Genomic DNA, 7227 nt, shown 5'->3' with positions numbered 1-7227 from the left:
TTCACCGTCGGGACCGTGATGGCGCATAACATTTTACTTGCTAGGCAAGCCAACGTTAGAACAATTTATCCTTTTCAACAATTTAAATTCCATTAATGAAGAAGAACTAATTTAGCTGCAATAATCCAAATATAAATGCGGAAGCTAAAACCGTGAAAAACATATCTGCTACAAAGCCCTGAACCCGATATCACAAGTGCACGAGCTGCTAGAGTAATACATGCAAGGGTTTGAAATAAATACAAAGTTATCTGAATAAAAATACACAGCTAAATAAAAATAAAGACGGGGACTTCAGGAGTTGCAGGCGTAGAGCAGTTGTACTTCAAGTCTCCACAGACTGTCCAATCATAGCTCTCTAGTAGCCACCGCTGGAACTGTCTCCAAAATATGCACAGTGTTCAGAGTGTAGTATCAGTACAACCGACCCCATGTACTGGTAAGTGCCGAGCCTAACCTCGACGAAGTAGTGACGAGGTTAAAACGGGTCACCTACACTACAACCTGAACACAGGATATAATAATGATAGAAAATGGGAATACTGAACAGAATTAAACGGCCAACAGAAAATAATAACCACAGCCTCAAGAATAAACCAGTATCGTCCAAAATTACCAATCTTTAATAATTTCGATACAAATACCAAAAGAAAACCAACACAGCTCAAGAAATGGAAACATATAGGTTGTTGCGGCGCGCAACCTGATCCCACCAGACAACACAAATTCCTCCCTTATTTCACTGTAACGATATCAACAACAGTAAATAATATATATATGTTGCGACGCGCAAATATATTGCGGCGCGCAACCCGATTCCACCATATGTCAATATCATAATCATAATTCACCCTTATTTTACCATGTCAATCCACCCTTATTCCATCTGTTGCGGTGTGCAACCCGATCCCACCGTATATTACAAATTCACCATTATTTTACCTGTTATGGCGTGCAACCCGATCCCACTATATCAATATCAAGTACTCCATAAGCACAGTAAAACTCTCACTTCAAATCATAGAAAAACCCTTTACAATTCCAAGACACCAAACTAAACAAATAGGAAACCTTGTACAATATGATAATCCGAATAAGTAATACTACACATCGAGACCAATCCAGAATTTACAACTACAAGGTACAGATAAACCAACTTGAGCAAATAGTAGGAGATTATGAAACTATGGAAAGACCTAATATCATAAATAGGAGAAAACAATGAGTACAAGTGGCAATTAGGCATGGAAACACATTTAGAGCATATAACAACTAAGACACGAAAAGAGATAATATAAGAAGAACGGGAAAGCAGGAAAAAATAGATAATTCGGCGGCGAATAAGCACTCGTCACCTCACATATACACCGCTCACATGAAATTCACATAGCAAAATAGTCCGACGATTTCTAATTCCCTTAAGTCAAGATTAGACACAACACTTACTTCATTTCAAAGACCACTCAAAGCTCAACCACAGCTTTGCCTTTCAAACCAGCCTCCGAACCAACAATATCTAGCAAATTACCAATCAAATGATTCAAATTAAGCCTTAGGGATCACCCACGATTGTAAAAGATTCAATTTAGGTCATTATTGAAAAAGTCAACAAAAGTTAACTCCCAGGCCCGCTTGGTTCAAACCCGAAATTCGAACCAAAATCCGATTACCCATTCCCCTCCGAGCCCGGTTATGTAATTTATTTTGGAATCCGACCTCAATTTGAGATCTAAATTCCAATTTCTCAAAAATCCCTAACTTTACCCAAACCCCCAAATTTTCACCATGAAAACACTAGATTTTAGGTTAAAAACTTGTGAAATATAATGAAAGATTGAAAGAAACTAGTTTAGAATCACTTACCAATGATTTGGGGAAGAAAGAGTCTTGGAAAAATCGCCTCTAACGTTTTAGGTTTTGAAAATTTGAAAAATGAACCAAACATCCCGCCTAAGTCATATTTGTTCAACTATAGATGCCGCATTTGCGACATGGGCTTCGCAATTGCGAAGCCCACAAATGCGATGATTTCATCGCAAATGCGAGAAATATCACACTTCTATAATTTTCGCAAATGCGAAGAATAGTTAGCAAGTGCGAACACAGGCTTGATCGCAAATACGACCCAGTGATCGCAAATGCGAAAAATGGCTATGTGTGCTGCCTTCGCAAATGCGAACTAGTGTTCGCAAATGGGGACTGCCAGGATCGCAATTGCGAAGGTCTTCCCCCCAATCCACTGCTCGCAAATGCGATGGTCTCTTCGCAAATGCGAGGCTCGCATTTGCGAGCCAGACCTCATAATTGCGAAGTCTGCAGATCAGTTGCAGCAGCTGCTATGTTTTCTAAGTTCAAAATACTATGTAGCCTATCCGAAACTCACCTGAGCCCTCGGTGCTCCAAACCAAACATGCACACAAGTTATAAAGCATCATACGAATTTTCTCGCGCGATCAAATTGCCAAAATAACACCTAGAACTACGAATTGAACACCAAATCAAAGGAAATTTTCAAGAAGACTTTAAAACTTTTATTTTCACAACCGAACGTCCGAATCACGTCAAACCAACTTCGTTTCTCACCAAATTTCACAGACAAGTCATAAATATTATGGTGGACCTGTACCGGGCTCTGAAACTAAAATACGGACCCGGTATCAATAAATCCAAATATCAGTCTCATAAATCTTTCAAACTTTTAATTTCTTACAAAAATCAATAACTCGGGTTAGGGGCCTCCGAATTCGATTCCAAGCATGTGTCCAGGTCACAAATTACGATACGGACCCACCGAAACTGTCAAAATACGAATCCGGATCTGTTTACTCAAAATGTTGACCGAAATCAACTCAAATGAAGTTTTGCCAAAGTTTCTTATTTTTCACAGTTTTTAACATAAAAGCTTTTCGGAAACACGCCCGGACTTCGCACGCAAATCGAGGAGGGTAAAATGAGATTTTAAGGTTTCGGATCACAGAATTAGGTTTTAAAACATAAGATGACCTATCAGGTCATCACAAAAAGCTCCTAATATATATATATATATATATATATATATATATATAGCCCGAAGGCTTGTTATATTTTGTAAAGTGTTTTCATGTTTACAAAATCAAATAAAGGTGAATATTAAAACTGTTATAATTTAGTGCCGAAAAAAGTTAATTATAAGACATTAAACTCTATAGTTGAAGCTTTGGCTTTTTGAAATTTTCGAAAGAAAATTAAAGTAGTATTCCACATCATTAAGATTTAAGGCCACTAAGACGTTGCTTATTTTCTGTTTTTGTCTTCTTTTCATAAATTAAAGTTATTTATTTTCTTTATCTTATACAACTTGTATGAGCATTCGATGTTTGAATTTTATAGTGAATGACTGTTATACACCTATAAGAACATTCGATGTTTATATATTTTTTGGATATTATAGATAAAAATTATCCAAAAATTAATTATTTTTCCTTTTTAATGTTACATATAAAAGATAAAAAATTATTCAAATGTAAAATCTCAAAAGATATGCATATTTCACTAATTAAATATTGAAGAAAGCTAATACATTATTAATAAATTCATAACTAAACTTATAAAGATCTAAACTCTAAGGCAGATATTTTAAAGCTACCTAAAAAATATTCTTTCAAGATTGATAGAAGAACTCTGTAATTGTAGATTGTTTCGTATATTTCATTCTCTTACTAGCGATATAAAACTTGAATTGGCGAAAATTCGTGTCCAAATTTTCAGCAAAAAGGTATCCAATAGATTTTCCTCGAAGACAATCTTAGAGCTTAATAGTTAAATTTTCTATCTAAATATTATTTGAAATTTGTCCAATGAAAAAAGATATCATATGCAAATCTTCAAATATTATCTTATGCAAGATAGAAACTTTATTTTATGGAAAATATTGTGTGCATATGTTTAAAATATCATTAGTAATCTTAAAGATTCTATATGATTGTTATAGAGGAGTAATTTTACAAAGAGCATTCTGCTATAAATATGTTTGTTGTTGTTATCGTTAAAAAGTTGTTATAGAGAGGTAAAATATACCTTAAAAATCGGTTCTGAGAAAAACTTACTTGACTTTTATAGTGAATGACTGTTATACGAGAATGTTGTTATAGATCATTAAGGCCACTAAGACGTTGATTATTTTCTATTTTTTCTTCTTCTCATACATTAAAGTTGTTTATTTTCTTTGTCTTATACAACTTGTATGTATAAGCAATTTCTTAACCAACACCTCCATATATGGGGACATAACTTCCACCTACTTTTTCAGCAACAACCAAGCATGATATAGTCAAGATTTGCTAGATGATACATTTTCTTCAAATTTCAATAAAATAGGAGTATTATTTTAAAGCGAAAATTTCTTAACAAAGAGAACACTTTCACAATTGGCGTTCAAACAACACTTATTTTCTGAAAGATCTCAGCAAATAAATATGACGTATCAGGCTATGCAATAAAATATGACATATGACGTATCAAAGTTTCAATCTTGATAAAGAGTCTTGCTATTTTTCTTTTTCTATTTCTTTGATTTCTTTTTAGAAAACAATTTAAAAGGGAATATCTTGTCATGCACGCTAGGGTGGGTTGAATTAATCAGACGAAAGTGGTAGGTAAGAATCATTTTGAATTTAACAATAATAATTAAAAGAGTTTCCATGAACTTTTCAAAAAAGAAGGAAGGTGTCCATATTTTGAGTTTCACCAACAACTTATTGTAATATTTTAGTTTGAATTACTCGTGTGACGTAGCACACTGCATAAGCCATTCCCAAGATTAACAATTAAGAAGAAAAAAATAATAAAATAAATTAAAAGAAAAATAGACTAAGATATCTAGATATACATTTGCCACATTTCGAGTTGAAAATTGTCATTTTGAAATTTTAAAAAATAATGCATGCACCAGTATTTTAATTAATTTTTCCAAACATATATATATGAGCTAAAGGCAAAAAGAAAAAGGCGTGGAGGGGAGTTAAAAAATTGCCATTAGATAATACGATGTAGTCCGTCTAAAAGAAATAGTATGAAGTAGTTCGTATCATTTCATTTTAACATGTTTAGGCTATACGCTCTTAAGTCTTAATTCTATTTAACAACTTTAAGTTATCATTCTTTTGCACTGTCCGATTGCAGTAGAGGGTCACTTAAGTTGGTCAAGTTAGGAGCAGGACCGTTACTTTGCTTAGTTAATTTTCTCAATTACATTAATCTATATTCATCCAAGTTAATTGCTAAGGTGCTTTCTGAAGTCATAACCACTTGGCTAGCGCTCATCTCCAGCTTTGTTTTCATTTCATACGTCATTTCCGTATGCAATACCTCTTATTTAATCTTGTTATATATTCAAGCTTTCTCGCAACAGTAATTGAAAACAGAATTGAAACTGGATATAATTGAAGGAAAGGCTATATAGGTACGATAGGAGGGTACGGTTAAGCAGGTAACATAGAATTGGTGATGCAGATAATGCGGTATCTGTTGGAGTCAGAGGTGCAATCATACAATAATGACATCATCAACATTAATGTTGAGATGGCCGAGTTGGTCTAAGGCGCCAGATTAAGGTTCTGGTCCGAAAGGGCGTGGGTTCAAATCCCACTCTCAACATTTACTTTTGTTTTGAAGTATCAGCGGCTCAGCGCTGTGTTGTTCTTTTCCCTCTTTCATTATCTTTTCTTTACAAAAGAAACATAAAGAGCTAATGAAATAAAATATTAATTATTCTAAATATTCTTTAGGAGCATTAATTGACAGCTTTTGAAATTTTTCTAAGAGTAAGTTTGTAAAAATATTATATTTGGAAAGTTGTACTTGCTAGATGTTCTTCGTTATTTAGGAGTAGAAAAATTAACTTTTCGTGAAAAGAAACGCTCTCAAACAAAATTCTTTTAAAAGAACATTTTACAAAAACTTGTAGAAAAAATTAATGATTAAATGGATAAGATTTTCACACCCATAATTAGTATTGGAAGCGTGTCAGGCTAATAGAAGAGGAAAAATATTTAAAAGAGAAAAATAATAAATTACACAAAACAAGACAAGATTTACGTGGTTCGGCAATTTTTGTCTCCTCCTCGGCCACACAGAGAATAGTTCTTTATTAATTGAAGAGAAAGAAGAGGTTGATGGATGGTCTACTGAAAAGACAGACCCCTTTTATAGGTATTTGAATGTCCTGTCGACGTAATTACTTATGTCCTAAGAAAAGAATTCAAAGATGAATTCTTCCGCCTATCATTCTGTTTATACTACTTTTTCTTCTCTCTTTGATTTTTTATTCTTTCGTTTTGTCTATTTTTTCTTCTTTCACATACAACAAGATTTACTCCCATCAATTAGATATTTCAGGTTCGAGTTTTGGTGAGATAAATAAGATCATTTCACCCTTAATTAGACGCATGGGGTTTGAACAATGAAAATAAAAAAAAAATTATGATAGAAAACGATTCCACGCGGCTGAATCGAAATTAATCAGGATTCAAAAGTGTTAACCGAATACCGAGTGAAAAAAAGTAGGTGTGAAATAGCACTTCAGTGGAGTTGGCAAAGCCGAGAGGGAATCGTCAGCCCCTAGTTTTCATGTGGTAAGATTTAATCATCCAATAAATTTAAAATTTAGAAAGAAGCACTTATATTTTTGCCCTTAATATCTAATTGTCACTTTTATGTAAAATTTCTTATACTTATGTCCCTTTCAAGTATTCACCATCATCAACAACTTGATTAGACTTACAATCATTTTCTTGAGATTTATTAGCTAAAAGTGTTTTAGCTTGTACTGATATCGTGCTACAATTTCATATATTTTGATGTTATTTATCATATTTGCTTGTTGTTTGGATGCTAATTTGTGCGACAATTGAGCTTAATAGAGCTTATTTCACGTGTAGGAATGCTTGGACATGAAGTGGAGAAAAGTTGCACGAAATGGTAATTCAAAGCTACAAAAGGGAGCAATAAAAGAAGATGTGCAAGGAAATGATAAGTCACGGCCGTAGACAGTGCAAGGCTTTGTCCAGGGCATTGTCATTGGCGCCTCTGATAGTGCCTCGAGGGAAAATGTTGGTGCCTCTAATGGTACCTCGCGGAGTAATGTTGGTACCTCTGACAATGCCTTGCGCCGACGATACTTATCCGAGTCACTTTTATTTTCTCATTAATTTTGGACGTGTATACTTTAACCCTACCTTATAAATACCT

General features: G+C 34.0%; 1 non-coding gene across 1 annotated transcript; it reads left to right on the top strand.

The window, feature by feature from the left end:
* Positions 1-5553: 5553 nt before the first annotated feature.
* TRNAL-AAG (transfer RNA leucine (anticodon AAG)) lies at positions 5554-5634 on the top strand. The gene has a single exon. It is a non-coding gene; the product is annotated as a tRNA-Leu (tRNA).
* Positions 5635-7227: the final 1593 nt, after the last annotated feature.

Source organism: Nicotiana tabacum, chromosome 9 (assembly GCF_000715075.1).
Source record: "Nicotiana tabacum cultivar K326 chromosome 9, ASM71507v2, whole genome shotgun sequence".
NCBI classification, from domain to species: domain Eukaryota; kingdom Viridiplantae; phylum Streptophyta; class Magnoliopsida; order Solanales; family Solanaceae; genus Nicotiana; species Nicotiana tabacum.
Note: the sequence above shows the minus strand (reverse complement) of the source record. Positions and strands in the feature narration are given on the sequence as shown.